We start from the raw sequence: 17,001 nt of genomic DNA on the forward strand, positions 1-17,001 counted from the left end.
GGGTCCATGGTTCTGGGCGTATACTGGGGGGACGGGGACGACTCCCATTAACCCCTGACTATACCGGGGTTACGCTTATCACAATGCCTTTCTGGTCTGTGCTGAAGCAGGGCATTCTGGCAGCCAAGTGGCTTGACCTTTATTAGTGAGCCTGGTTACCCCCTCTCGGAACCACAGACTTAGAAATCGCCAGCTCATATACAGTGCATAAAATATATTTAAATATATACCCTTATACACCATTTTAATAAAAAATATCACAAAATTCTTCTAAGTCCCTCGGGAAGAGTGAAAGACGCGCACGTTCATTTTCAGAGCTCCTAGACCTTCCTATAAGAAGTTAGCCAAAAAGTAGCTTCGAAAAACGCTTAGGTTAAGTTTCAGAGTTGCTTCTAATGTACCGAAGCTGGACTTAGACATAATTTCACTCTCACAACATTATGGCTGGTTGGAGACAGTCCGAACCACAAATACCGGGTCCATGGTTCTGGGCATATACTGGGGGGACGGGGACGACTCCCATTAAACCCTGACTATACCGGGGATACGCGTATCACAATGCCTTACTGGTCTGTGCTGAAGCAGGGCATTCTGGCAGCCAAGTGGCTTGACCTTTATTAGTGAGCCTGGTTACCCCCTCTCGGAACCACAGACTTAGAAATCGCCAGCTCATATACAGTGCATAAAATATATTTATATATATATACCCTTATACACCATTTTAGTAAAAAATATCACAACATTCTTCTAATCCCTCGGGAAGAGTGAAAGACGCGCACGTTCATTTTCAGAGCTCCTAGACCTTCCTATAAGAAGTTAGCCAAAAAGTAGCTTCGAAAAACGCTTAGGTTAAGTTTCAGAGTTGCTACTAATGTACCGAAGCTGGACTTAGACATAATTTCACTCTCACAACATTATGGCTGGTTGGAGACAGTCCGAACCACAAGTACCGGGTCCATGGTTCTGGGCGTATACTGGGGGGACGGGGACGACTCCCATTAACCCCTGACTATACCGGGGATACGCTTAGCACAATGCCTTTCTGGTCTGTGCTGAAGCAGGGCATTCTGGCAGCCAAGTGGCTTGACCTTTATTAGTGAGCCTGGTTACCCCCTCTCGGAACCACAGACTTAGAAATCGCCAGCTCATATACAGTGCATAAAATATATTTATATATATACCCTTATACACCATTTTAATAAAAAATATCACAAAATTCTTCTAAGTCCCTCGGGAAGAGTGAAAGACGCGCACGTTCATTTTCAGAGCTCCTAGACCTTCCTATAAGAAGTTAGCCAAAAAGTAGCTTCAAAAAATGCTTAGGTTAAGTTTCAGAGTTGCTTCTAATGTACCAAAGCTGGACTTAGACATAATTTCAGTCTCACAACATTACGGCTGGTTGGAGACAGTCCGAACCACAAGTACCGGGTCCATGGTTCTGGGCGTATACTGGGGGGACGGGGACGACTCCCATTAACCCCTGACTATACCGGGGATACGCTTATCACAATGCCTTTCTGGTCTGTGCTGAAGCAGGGCATTCTGGCAGCCAAGTGGCTTGACCTTTATTAGTGAGCCTGGTTACCCCCTCTCGGAACCACAGACTTAGAAATCGCCAGCTCATATACAGTGCATAAAATATATTTAAATATATACCCTTATACACCATTTTAATAAAAAATATCACAAAATTCTTCTAAGTCCCTCGGGAAGAGTGAAAGACGCGCACGTTCATTTTCAGAGCTCCTAGACCTTCCTATAAGAAGTTAGCCAAAAAGTAGCTTCGAAAAACGCTTAGGTTAAGTTTCAGAGTTGCTTCTAATGTACCAAAGCTGGACTTAGACATAATTTCACTCTCACAACATTATGGCTGGTTGGAGACAGTCCGAACCACAAATACCGGGTCCATGGTTCTGGGCATATACTGGGGGGACGGGGACGACTCCCATTAAACCCTGACTATACCGGGGATACGCGTATCACAATGCCTTAATGGTCTGTGCTGAAGCAGGGCATTCTGGCAGCCAAGTGGCTTGACCTTTATTAGTGAGCCTGGTTACCCCCTCTCGGAACCACAGACTTAGAAATCGCCAGCTCATATACAGTGCATAAAATATATTTATATATATATACCCTTATACACCATTTTAGTAAAAAATATCACAACATTCTTCTAATCCCTCGGGAAGAGTGAAAGACGCGCACGTTCATTTTCAGAGCTCCTAGACCTTCCTATAAGAAGTTAGCCAAAAAGTAGCTTCGAAAAACGCTTAGGTTAAGTTTCAGAGTTGCTTCTAATGTACCGAAGCTGGACTTAGACATAATTTCACTCTCACAACATTATGGCTGGTTGGAGACAGTCCGAACCACAAATACCGGGTCCATGGTTCTGGGCATATACTGGGGGGACGGGGACGACTCCCATTAAACCCTGACTATACCGGGGATACGCGTATCACAATGCCTTACTGGTCTGTGCTGAAGCAGGGCATTCTGGCAGCCAAGTGGCTTGACCTTTATTAGTGAGCCTGGTTACCCCCTCTCGGAACCACAGACTTAGAAATCGCCAGCTCATATACAGTGCATAAAATATATTTATATACTGTATATATACCCTTATACACCATTTTAGTAAAAAATATCACAACATTCTTCTAATCCCTCGGGAAGAGTGAAAGACGCGCACGTTCATTTTCAGAGCTCCTAGACCTTCCTATAAGAAGTTAGCCAAAAAGTAGCTTCGAAAAACGCTTAGGTTAAGTTTCAGAGTTGCTACTAATGTACCGAAGCTGGACTTAGACATAATTTCACTCTCACAACATTATGGCTGGTTGGAGACAGTCCGAACCACAAGTACCGGGTCCATGGTTCTGGGCGTATACTGGGGGGACGGGGACGACTCCCATTAACCCCTGACTATACCGGGGATACGCTTAGCACAATGCCTTTCTGGTCTGTGCTGAAGCAGGGCATTCTGGCAGCCAAGTGGCTTGACCTTTATTAGTGAGCCTGGTTACCCCCTCTCGGAACCACAGACTTAGAAATCGCCAGCTCATATACAGTGCATAAAATATATTTATATATATACCCTTATACACCATTTTAATAAAAAATATCACAAAATTCTTCTAAGTCCCTCGGGAAGAGTGAAAGACGCGCACGTTCATTTTCAGAGCTCCTAGACCTTCCTATAAGAAGTTAGCCAAAAAGTAGCTTCAAAAAATGCTTAGGTTAAGTTTCAGAGTTGCTTCTAATGTACCAAAGCTGGACTTAGACATAATTTCAGTCTCACAACATTACGGCTGGTTGGAGACAGTCCGAACCACAAGTACCGGGTCCATGGTTCTGGGCGTATACTGGGGAGACGGGGACGACTCCCATTAACCCCTGACTATACCGGGGATACGCTTATCACAATGCCTTTCTGGTCTGTGCTGAAGCAGGGCATTCTGGCAGCCAAGTGGCTTGACCTTTATTAGTGAGCCTGGTTACCCCCTCTCGGAACCACAGACTTAGAAATCGCCAGCTCATATACAGTGCATAAAATATATTTAAATATATACCCTTATACACCATTTTAATAAAAAATATCACAAAATTCTTCTAAGTCCCTCGGGAAGAGTGAAAGACGCGCACGTTCATTTTCAGAGCTCCTAGACCTTCCTATAAGAAGTTAGCCAAAAAGTAGCTTCGAAAAACGCTTAGGTTAAGTTTCAGAGTTGCTTCTAATGTACCAAAGCTGGACTTAGACATAATTTCACTCTCACAACATTATGGCTGGTTGGAGACAGTCCGAACCACAAATACCGGGTCCATGGTTCTGGGCATATACTGGGGGGACGGGGACGACTCCCATTAAACCCTGACTATACCGGGGATACGCGTATCACAATGCCTTAATGGTCTGTGCTGAAGCAGGGCATTCTGGCAGCCAAGTGGCTTGACCTTTATTAGTGAGCCTGGTTACCCCCTCTCGGAACCACAGACTTAGAAATCGCCAGCTCATATACAGTGCATAAAATATATTTATATATATATACCCTTATACACCATTTTAGTAAAAAATATCACAACATTCTTCTAATCCCTCGGGAAGAGTGAAAGACGCGCACGTTCATTTTCAGAGCTCCTAGACCTTCCTATAAGAAGTTAGCCAAAAAGTAGCTTCGAAAAACGCTTAGGTTAAGTTTCAGAGTTGCTTCTAATGTACCGAAGCTGGACTTAGACATAATTTCACTCTCACAACATTATGGCTGGTTGGAGACAGTCCGAACCACAAGTACCGGGTCCATGGTTCTGGGCGTATACTGGGGGGACGGGGACGACTCCCATTAACCCCTGACTATACCGGGGATACGCTTATCACAATGCCTTTCTGGTCTGTGCTGAAGCAGGGCATTCTGGCAGCCAAGTGGCTTGACCTTTATTAGTGAGCCTGGTTACCCCCTCTCGGAACCACAGACTTAGAAATCGCCAGCTCATATACAGTGCATAAAATATATTTAAATATATACCCTTATACACCATTTTAATAAAAAATATCACAAAATTCTTCTAAGTCCCTCGGGAAGAGTGAAAGACGCGCACGTTCATTTTCAGAGCTCCTAGACCTTCCTATAAGAAGTTAGCCAAAAAGTAGCTTCGAAAAACGCTTAGGTTAAGTTTCAGAGTTGCTTCTAATGTACCGAAGCTGGACTTAGACATAATTTCACTCTCACAACATTATGGCTGGTTGGAGACAGTCCGAACCACAAATACCGGGTCCATGGTTCTGGGCATATACTGGGGGGACGGGGACGACTCCCATTAAACCCTGACTATACCGGGGATACGCGTATCACAATGACTTACTGGTCTGTGCTGAAGCAGGGCATTCTGGCAGCCAAGTGGCTTGACCTTTATTAGTGAGCCTGGTTACCCCCTCTCGGAACCACAGACTTAGAAATCGCCAGCTCATATACAGTGCATAAAATATATTTATATATATATACCCTTATACACCATTTTAGTAAAAAATATCACAACATTCTTCTAATCCCTCGGGAAGAGTGAAAGACGCGCACGTTCATTTTCAGAGCTCCTAGACCTTCCTATAAGAAGTTAGCCAAAAAGTAGCTTCGAAAAACGCTTAGGTTAAGTTTCAGAGTTGCTACTAATGTACCGAAGCTGGACTTAGACATAATTTCACTCTCACAACATTATGGCTGGTTGGAGACAGTCCGAACCACAAGTACCGGGTCCATGGTTCTGGGCGTATACTGGGGGGACGGGGACGACTCCCATTAACCCCTGACTATACCGGGGATACGCTTAGCACAATGCCTTTCTGGTCTGTGCTGAAGCAGGGCATTCTGGCAGCCAAGTGGCTTGACCTTTATTAGTGAGCCTGGTTACCCCCTCTCGGAACCACAGACTTAGAAATCGCCAGCTCATATACAGTGCATAAAATATATTTATATATATACCCTTATACACCATTTTAATAAAAAATATCACAAAATTCTTCTAAGTCCCTCGGGAAGAGTGAAAGACGCGCACGTTCATTTTCAGAGCTCCTAGACCTTCCTATAAGAAGTTAGCCAAAAAGTAGCTTCAAAAAATGCTTAGGTTAAGTTTCAGAGTTGCTTCTAATGTACCAAAGCTGGACTTAGACATCATTTCAGTCTCACAACATTACGGCTGGTTGGAGACAGTCCGAACCACAAGTACCGGGTCCATGGTTCTGGGCGTATACTGGGGGGACGGGGACGACTCCCATTAACCCCTAACTATACCGGGGATACGCTTATCACAATGCCTTTCTGGTCTGTGCTGAAGCAGGGCATTCTGGCAGCCAAGTGGCTTGACCTTTATTAGTGAGCCTGGTTACCCCCTCTCGGAACCACAGACTTAGAAATCGCCAGCTCATATACAGTGCATAAAATATATTTAAATATATACCCTTATACACCATTTTAATAAAAAATATCACAAAATTCTTCTAAGTCCCTCGGGAAGAGTGAAAGACGCGCACGTTCATTTTCAGAGCTCCTAGACCTTCCTATAAGAAGTTAGCCAAAAAGTAGCTTCGAAAAACGCTTAGATTAAGTTTCAGAGTTGCTTCTAATGTACCAAAGCTGGACTTAGACATAATTTCAGTCTCACAACATTACGGCTGGTTGGAGACAGTCCGAACCACAAGTACCGGGTCCATGGTTCTGGGCGTATACTGGGGGGACGGGGACGACTCCCATTAACCCCTGACTATACCGGGGATACGCTTATCACAATGCCTTTCTGGTCTGTGCTGAAGCAGGGCATTCTGGCAGCCAAGTGGCTTGACCTTTATTAGTGAGCCTGGTTACCCCCTCTCGGAACCACAGACTTAGAAATCGCCAGCTCATATACAGTGCATAAAATATATTTAAATATATACCCTTATACACCATTTTAATAAAAAATATCACAAAATTCTTCTAAGTCCCTCGGGAAGAGTGAAAGACGCGCACGTTCATTTTCAGAGCTCCTAGACCTTCCTATAAGAAGTTAGCCAAAAAGTAGCTTCGAAAAACGCTTAGGTTAAGTTTCAGAGTTGCTTCTAATGTACCAAAGCTGGACTTAGACATAATTTCACTCTCACAACATTATGGCTGGTTGGAGACAGTCCGAACCACAAATACCGGGTCCATGGTTCTGGGCATATACTGGGGGGACGGGGACGACTCCCATTAAACCCTGACTATACCGGGGATACGCGTATCACAATGCCTTAATGGTCTGTGCTGAAGCAGGGCATTCTGGCAGCCAAGTGGCTTGACCTTTATTAGTGAGCCTGGTTACCCCCTCTCGGAACCACAGACTTAGAAATCGCCAGCTCATATACAGTGCATAAAATATATTTATATATATATACCCTTATACACCATTTTAGTAAAAAATATCACAACATTCTTCTAATCCCTCGGGAAGAGTGAAAGACGCGCACGTTCATTTTCAGAGCTCCTAGACCTTCCTATAAGAAGTTAGCCAAAAAGTAGCTTCGAAAAACGCTTAGGTTAAGTTTCAGAGTTGCTTCTAATGTACCGAAGCTGGACTTAGACATAATTTCACTCTCACAACATTATGGCTGGTTGGAGACAGTCCGAACCACAAATACCGGGTCCATGGTTCTGGGCATATACTGGGGGGACGGGGACGACTCCCATTAAACCCTGACTATACCGGGGATACGCGTATCACAATGCCTTACTGGTCTGTGCTGAAGCAGGGCATTCTGGCAGCCAAGTGGCTTGACCTTTATTAGTGAGCCTGGTTACCCCCTCTCGGAACCACAGACTTAGAAATCGCCAGCTCATATACAGTGCATAAAATATATTTATATATATATACCCTTATACACCATTTTAGTAAAAAATATCACAACATTCTTCTAATCCCTCGGGAAGAGTGAAAGACGCGCACGTTCATTTTCAGAGCTCCTAGACCTTCCTATAAGAAGTTAGCCAAAAAGTAGCTTCGAAAAACGCTTAGGTTAAGTTTCAGAGTTGCTACTAATGTACCGAAGCTGGACTTAGACATAATTTCACTCTCACAACATTATGGCTGGTTGGAGACAGTCCGAACCACAAGTACCGGGTCCATGGTTCTGGGCGTATACTGGGGGGACGGGGACGACTCCCATTAACCCCTGACTATACCGGGGATACGCTTAGCACAATGCCTTTCTGGTCTGTGCTGAAGCAGGGCATTCTGGCAGCCAAGTGGCTTGACCTTTATTAGTGAGCCTGGTTACCCCCTCTCGGAACCACAGACTTAGAAATCGCCAGCTCATATACAGTGCATAAAATATATTTATATATATACCCTTATACACCATTTTAATAAAAAATATCACAAAATTCTTCTAAGTCCCTCGGGAAGAGTGAAAGACGCGCACGTTCATTTTCAGAGCTCCTAGACCTTCCTATAAGAAGTTAGCCAAAAAGTAGCTTCAAAAAATGCTTAGGTTAAGTTTCAGAGTTGCTTCTAATGTACCAAAGCTGGACTTAGACATAATTTCAGTCTCACAACATTACGGCTGGTTGGAGACAGTCCGAACCACAAGTACCGGGTCCATGGTTCTGGGCGTATACTGGGGGGACGGGGACGACTCCCATTAACCCCTGACTATACCGGGGATACGCTTATCACAATGCCTTTCTGGTCTGTGCTGAAGCAGGGCATTCTGGCAGCCAAGTGGCTTGACCTTTATTAGTGAGCCTGGTTACCCCCTCTCGGAACCACAGACTTAGAAATCGCCAGCTCATATACAGTGCATAAAATATATTTAAATATATACCCTTATACACCATTTTAATAAAAAATATCACAAAATTCTTCTAAGTCCCTCGGGAAGAGTGAAAGACGCGCACGTTCATTTTCAGAGCTCCTAGACCTTCCTATAAGAAGTTAGCCAAAAAGTAGCTTCGAAAAACGCTTAGGTTAAGTTTCAGAGTTGCTTCTAATGTACCAAAGCTGGACTTAGACATAATTTCACTCTCACAACATTATGGCTGGTTGGAGACAGTCCGAACCACAAATACCGGGTCCATGGTTCTGGGCATATACTGGGGGGACGGGGACGACTCCCATTAAACCCTGACTATACCGGGGATACGCGTATCACAATGCCTTAATGGTCTGTGCTGAAGCAGGGCATTCTGGCAGCCAAGTGGCTTGACCTTTATTAGTGAGCCTGGTTACCCCCTCTCGGAACCACAGACTTAGAAATCGCCAGCTCATATACAGTGCATAAAATATATTTATATATATATACCCTTATACACCATTTTAGTAAAAAATATCACAACATTCTTCTAATCCCTCGGGAAGAGTGAAAGACGCGCACGTTCATTTTCAGAGCTCCTAGACCTTCCTATAAGAAGTTAGCCAAAAAGTAGCTTCGAAAAACGCTTAGGTTAAGTTTCAGAGTTGCTTCTAATGTACCGAAGCTGGACTTAGACATAATTTCACTCTCACAACATTATGGCTGGTTGGAGACAGTCCGAACCACAAGTACCGGGTCCATGGTTCTGGGCGTATACTGGGGGGACGGGGACGACTCCCATTAACCCCTGACTATACCGGGGATACGCTTATCACAATGCCTTTCTGGTCTGTGCTGAAGCAGGGCATTCTGGCAGCCAAGTGGCTTGACCTTTATTAGTGAGCCTGGTTACCCCCTCTCGGAACCACAGACTTAGAAATCGCCAGCTCATATACAGTGCATAAAATATATTTAAATATATACCCTTATACACCATTTTAATAAAAAATATCACAAAATTCTTCTAAGTCCCTCGGGAAGAGTGAAAGACGCGCACGTTCATTTTCAGAGCTCCTAGACCTTCCTATAAGAAGTTAGCCAAAAAGTAGCTTCGAAAAACGCTTAGGTTAAGTTTCAGAGTTGCTTCTAATGTACCGAAGCTGGACTTAGACATAATTTCACTCTCACAACATTATGGCTGGTTGGAGACAGTCCGAACCACAAATACCGGGTCCATGGTTCTGGGCATATACTGGGGGGACGGGGACGACTCCCATTAAACCCTGACTATACCGGGGATACGCGTATCACAATGCCTTACTGGTCTGTGCTGAAGCAGGGCATTCTGGCAGCCAAGTGGCTTGACCTTTATTAGTGAGCCTGGTTACCCCCTCTCGGAACCACAGACTTAGAAATCGCCAGCTCATATACAGTGCATAAAATATATTTATATATATATACCCTTATACACCATTTTAGTAAAAAATATCACAACATTCTTCTAATCCCTCGGGAAGAGTGAAAGACGCGCACGTTCATTTTCAGAGCTCCTAGACCTTCCTATAAGAAGTTAGCCAAAAAGTAGCTTCGAAAAACGCTTAGGTTAAGTTTCAGAGTTGCTTCTAATGTACCAAAGCTGGACTTAGACATAATTTCAGTCTCACAACATTACGGCTGGTTGGAGACAGTCCGAACCACAAGTACCGGGTCCATGGTTCTGGGCGTATACTGGGGGGACGGGGACGACTCCCATTAACCCCTGACTATACCGGGGATACGCTTATCACAATGCCTTTCTGGTCTGTGCTGAAGCAGGGCATTCTGGCAGCCAAGTGGCTTGACCTTTATTAGTGAGCCTGGTTACCCCCTCTCGGAACCACAGACTTAGAAATCGCCAGCTCATATACAGTGCATAAAATATATTTAAATATATACCCTTATACACCATTTTAATAAAAAATATCACAAAATTCTTCTAAGTCCCTCGGGAAGAGTGAAAGACGCGCACGTTCATTTTCAGAGCTCCTAGACCTTCCTATAAGAAGTTAGCCAAAAAGTAGCTTCGAAAAACGCTTAGGTTAAGTTTCAGAGTTGCTTCTAATGTACCAAAGCTGGACTTAGACATAATTTCACTCTCACAACATTATGGCTGGTTGGAGACAGTCCGAACCACAAATACCGGGTCCATGGTTCTGGGCATATACTGGGGGGACGGGGACGACTCCCATTAAACCCTGACTATACCGGGGATACGCGTATCACAATGCCTTACTGGTCTGTGCTGAAGCAGGGCATTCTGGCAGCCAAGTGGCTTGACCTTTATTAGTGAGCCTGGTTACCCCCTCTCGGAACCACAGACTTAGAAATCGCCAGCTCATATACAGTGCATAAAATATATTTATATATATATACCCTTATACACCATTTTAGTAAAAAATTTCACAACATTCTTCTAATCCCTCGGGAAGAGTGAAAGACGCGCACGTTCATTTTCAGAGCTCCTAGACCTTCCTATAAGAATTTAGCCAAAAAGTAGCTTCGAAAAACGCTTAGGTTAAGTTTCAGAGTTGCTTCTAATGTACCGAAGCTGGACTTAGACATAATTTCACTCTCACAACATTATGGCTGGTTGGAGACAGTCCGAACCACAAGTACCGGGTCCATGGTTCTGGGCGTATACTGGGGGGACGGGGACGACTCCCATTAACCCCTGACTATACCGGGGATACGCTTAACACAATGCCTTTCTGGTCTGTGCTGAAGCAGGGCATTCTGGCAGCCAAGTGGCTTGACCTTTATTAGTGAGCCTGGTTACCCCCTCTCGGAACCACAGACTTAGAAATCGCCAGCTCATATACAGTGCATAAAATATATTTAAATATATACCCTTATACACCATTTTAATAAAAAATATCACAAAATTCTTCTAAGTCCCTCGGGAAGAGTGAAAGACGCGCACGTTCATTTTCAGAGCTCCTAGACCTTCCTATAAGAAGTTAGCCAAAAAGTAGCTTCGAAAAACGCTTAGGTTAAGTTTCAGAGTTGCTTCTAATGTACCGAAGCTGGACTTAGACATAATTTCACTCTCACAACATTATGGCTGGTTGGAGACAGTCCGAACCACAAATACCGGGTCCATGGTTCTGGGCATATACTGGGGGGACGGGGACGACTCCCATTAAACCCTGACTATACCGGGGATACGCGTATCACAATGCCTTACTGGTCTGTGCTGAAGCAGGGCATTCTGGCAGCCAAGTGGCTTGACCTTTATTAGTGAGCCTGGTTACCCCCTCTCGGAACCACAGACTTAGAAATCGCCAGCTCATATACAGTGCATAAAATATATTTATATATATATACCCTTATACACCATTTTAGTAAAAAATATCACAACATTCTTCTAATCCCTCGGGAAGAGTGAAAGACGCGCACGTTCATTTTCAGAGCTCCTAGACCTTCCTATAAGAAGTTAGCCAAAAAGTAGCTTCGAAAAACGCTTAGGTTAAGTTTCAGAGTTGCTTCTAATGTACCAAAGCTGGACTTAGACATAATTTCAGTCTCACAACATTACGGCTGGTTGGAGACAGTCCGAACCACAAGTACCGGGTCCATGGTTCTGGGCGTATACTGGGGGGACGGGGACGACTCCCATTAACCCCTGACTATACCGGGGATACGCTTATCACAATGCCTTTCTGGTCTGTGCTGAAGCAGGGCATTCTGGCAGCCAAGTGGCTTGACCTTTATTAGTGAGCCTGGTTACCCCCTCTCGGAACCACAGACTTAGAAATCGCCAGCTCATATACAGTGCATAAAATATATTTAAATATATACCCTTATACACCATTTTAATAAAAAATATCACAAAATTCTTCTAAGTCCCTCGGGAAGAGTGAAAGACGCGCACGTTCATTTTCAGAGCTCCTAGACCTTCCTATAAGAAGTTAGCCAAAAAGTAGCTTCGAAAAACGCTTAGGTTAAGTTTCAGAGTTGCTTCTAATGTACCAAAGCTGGACTTAGACATAATTTCACTCTCACAACATTATGGCTGGTTGGAGACAGTCCGAACCACAAATACCGGGTCCATGGTTCTGGGCATATACTGGGGGGACGGGGACGACTCCCATTAAACCCTGACTATACCGGGGATACGCTTATCACAATGCCTTACTGGTCTGTGCTGAAGCAGGGCATTCTGGCAGCCAAGTGGCTTGACCTTTATTAGTGAGCCTGGTTACCCCCTCTCGGAACCACAGACTTAGAAATCGCCAGCTCATATACAGTGCATAAAATATATTTATATATATATACCCTTATACACCATTTTAGTAAAAAATATCACAACATTCTTCTAATCCCTCGGGAAGAGTGAAAGACGCGCACGTTCATTTTCAGAGCTCCTAGACCTTCCTATAAGAATTTAGCCAAAAAGTAGCTTCGAAAAACGCTTAGGTTAAGTTTCAGAGTTGCTTCTAATGTACCGAAGCTGGACTTAGACATAATTTCACTCTCACAACATTATGGCTGGTTGGAGACAGTCCGAATCACAAGTACCGGGTCCATGGTTCTGGGCGTATACTGGGGGGACGGGGACGACTCCCATTAACCCCTGACTATACCGGGGATACGCTTAACACAATGCCTTTCTGGTCTGTGCTGAAGCAGGGCATTCTGGCAGCCAAGTGGCTTGACCTTTATTAGTGAGCCTGGTTACCCCCTCTCGGAACCACAGACTTAGAAATCGCCAGCTCATATACAGTGCATAAAATATATTTAAATATATACCCTTATACACCATTTTAATAAAAAATATCACAAAATTCTTCTAAGTCCCTCGGGAAGAGTGAAAGACGCGCACGTTCATTTTCAGAGCTCCTAGACCTTCCTATAAGAAGTTAGCCAAAAAGTAGCTTCGAAAAACGCTTAGGTTAAGTTTCAGAGTTGCTTCTAATGTACCGAAGCTGGACTTAGACATAATTTCACTCTCACAACATTATGGCTGGTTGGAGACAGTCCGAACCACAAATACCGGGTCCATGGTTCTGGGCATATACTGGGGGGACGGGGACGACTCCCATTAAACCCTGACTATACCGGGGATACGCGTATCACAATGCCTTACTGGTCTGTGCTGAAGCAGGGCATTCTGGCAGCCAAGTGGCTTGACCTTTATTAGTGAGCCTGGTTACCCCCTCTCGGAACCACAGACTTAGAAATCGCCAGCTCATATACAGTGCATAAAATATATTTATATATATATACCCTTATACACCATTTTAGTAAAAAATATCACAACATTCTTCTAATCCCTCGGGAAGAGTGAAAGACGCGCACGTTCATTTTCAGAGCTCCTAGACCTTCCTATAAGAAGTTAGCCAAAAAGTAGCTTCGAAAAACGCTTAGGTTAAGTTTCAGAGTTGCTTCTAATGTACCGAAGCTGGACTTAGACATAATTTCACTCTCACAACATTATGGCTGGTTGGAGACAGTCCGAACCACAAGTACCGGGTCCATGGTTCTGGGCGTATACTGGGGGGACGGGGACGACTCCCATTAACCCCTGACTATACCGGGGATACGCTTAGCACAATGCCTTTCTGGTCTGTGCTGAAGCAGGGCATTCTGGCAGCCAAGTGGCTTGACCTTTATTAGTGAGCCTGGTTACCCCCTCTCGGAACCACAGACTTAGAAATCGCCAGCTCATATACAGTGCATAAAATATATTTATATATATACCCTTATACACCATTTTAATAAAAAATATCACAAAATTCTTCTAAGTCCCTCGGGAAGAGTGAAAGACGCGCACGTTCATTTTCAGAGCTCCTAGACCTTCCTATAAGAAGTTAGCCAAAAAGTAGCTTCAAAAAATGCTTAGGTTAAGTTTCAGAGTTGCTTCTAATGTACCAAAGCTGGACTTAGACATAATTTCAGTCTCACAACATTACGGCTGGTTGGAGACAGTCCGAACCACAAGTACCGGGTCCATGGTTCTGGGCGTATACTGGGGGGACGGGGACGACTCCCATTAACCCCTGACTATACCGGGGTTACGCTTATCACAATGCCTTTCTGGTCTGTGCTGAAGCAGGGCATTCTGGCAGCCAAGTGGCTTGACCTTTATTAGTGAGCCTGGTTACCCCCTCTCGGAACCACAGACTTAGAAATCGCCAGCTCATATACAGTGCATAAAATATATTTATATATATACCCTTATACACCATTTTAATAAAAAATATCACAAAATTCTTCTAAGTCCCTCGGGAAGAGTGAAAGACGCGCACGTTCATTTTCAGAGCTCCTAGACCTTCCTATAAGAAGTTAGCCAAAAAGTAGCTTCGAAAAATGCTTAGGTTAAGTTTCAGAGTTGCTTCTAATGTACCAAAGCTGGACTTAGACATAATTTCAGTCTCACAACATTACGGCTGGTTGGAGACAGTCCGAACCACAAGTACCGGGTCCATGGTTCTGGGCGTATACTGGGGGGACGGGGACGGCTCCCATTAACCCCTGACTATACCGGGGATACGCTTATCACAATGCCTTTCTGGTCTGTGCTGAAGCAGGGCATTCTGGCAGCCAAGTGGCTTGAACTTTATTAGTGAGCCTGGTTACCCCCTCTCGGAACCACAGACTTAGAAATCGCCAGCTCATATACAGTGCATAAAATATATTTAAATATATACCCTTATACACCATTTTAATAAAAAATATCACAAAATTCTTCTAAGTCCCTCGGGAAGAGTGAAAGACGCGCACGTTCATTTTCAGAGCTGCTAGACCTACCTATAAGAAGTTAGCCAAAAAGTAGCTTCGAAAAACGCTTAGGTTAAGTTTCAGAGTTGCTTCTAATGTACCGAAGCTGGACTTAGACATAATTTCACTCTCACAACATTATGGCTGGTTGGAGACAGTCCGAACCACAAATACCGGGTCCATGGTTCTGGGCATATACTGGGGGGACGGGGACGACTCCCATTAAACCCTGACTATACCGGGGATACGCGTATCACAATGCCTTACTGGTCTGTGCTGAAGCAGGGCATTCTGGCAGCCAAGTGGCTTGACCTTTATTAGTGAGCCTGGTTACCCCCTCTCGGAACCACAGACTTAGAAATCGCCAGCTCATATACAGTGCATAAAATATATTTATATATATATACCCTTATACACCATTTTAGTAAAAAATATCACAACATTCTTCTAATCCCTCGGGAAGAGTGAAAGACGCGCACGTTCATTTTCAGAGCTCCTAGACCTTCCTATAAGAAGTTAGCCAAAAAGTAGCTTCAAAAAATGCTTAGGTTAAGTTTCAGAGTTGCTTCTAATGTACCAAAGCTGGACTTAGACATAATTTCAGTCTCACAACATTACGGCTGGTTGGAGACAGTCCGAACCACAAGTACCGGGTCCATGGTTCTGGGCGTATACTGGGGGGACGGGGACGACTCCCATTAACCCCTGACTATACCGGGGATACGCTTATCACAATGCCTTTCTGGTCTGTGCTGAAGCAGGGCATTCTGGCAGCCAAGTGGCTTGACCTTTATTAGTGAGCCTCGTTACCCCCTCTCGGAACCACAGACTTAGAAATCGCCAGCTCATATACAGTGCATAAAATATATTTATATATATATACCCTTATACACCATTTTAGTAAAAAATATCACAACATTCTTCTAATCCCTCGGGAAGAGTGAAAGACGCGCACGTTCATTTTCAGAGCTCCTAGACCTTCCTATAAGAAGTTAGCCAAAAAGTAGCTTCGAAAAACGCTTAGGTTAAGTTTCAGAGTTGCTTCTAATGTACCGAAGCTGGACTTAGACATAATTTCACTCTCACAACATTATGGCTGGTTGGAGACAGTCCGAACCACAAGTACCGGGTCCATGGTTCTGGGCGTATACTGGGGGGACGGGGACGACTCCCATTAACCCCTGACTATACCGGGGATACGCTTAGCACAATGCCTTTCTGGTCTGTGCTGAAGCAGGGCATTCTGGCAGCCAAGTGGCTTGACCTTTATTAGTGAGCCTGGTTACCCCCTCTCGGAACCACAGACTTAGAAATCGCCAGCTCATATACAGTGCATAAAATATATTTATATATATACCCTTATACACCATTTTAATAAAAAATATCACAAAATTCTTCTAAGTCCCTCGGGAAGAGTGAAAGACGCGCACGTTCATTTTCAGAGCTCCTAGACCTTCCTATAAGAAGTTAGCCAAAAAGTAGCTTCAAAAAATGCTTAGGTTAAGTTTCAGAGTTGCTTCTAATGTACCAAAGCTGGACTTAGACATAATTTCAGTCTCACAACATTACGGCTGGTTGGAGACAGTCCGAACCACAAGTACCGGGTCCATGGTTCTGGGCGTATACTGGGGGGACGGGGACGACTCCCATTAACCCCTGACTATACCGGGGTTACGCTTATCACAATGCCTTTCTGGTCTGTGCTGAAGCAGGGCATTCTGGCAGCCAAGTGGCTTGACCTTTATTAGTGAGCCTGGTTACCCCCTCTCGGAACCACAGACTTAGAAATCGCCAGCTCATATACAGTGCATAAAATATATTTATATATATACCCTTATACACCATTTTAATAAAAAATATCACAAAATTCTTCTAAGTCCCTCGGGAAGAGTGAAAGACGCGCACGTTTATTTTCAGAGCTCCTAGACCTTCCTATAAGAAGTTAGCCAAAAAGTAGC

Source organism: Ascaphus truei, chromosome 1, assembly GCF_040206685.1.
Source record: "Ascaphus truei isolate aAscTru1 chromosome 1, aAscTru1.hap1, whole genome shotgun sequence".
NCBI classification, from domain to species: Eukaryota; Metazoa; Chordata; class Amphibia; order Anura; family Ascaphidae; genus Ascaphus; species Ascaphus truei.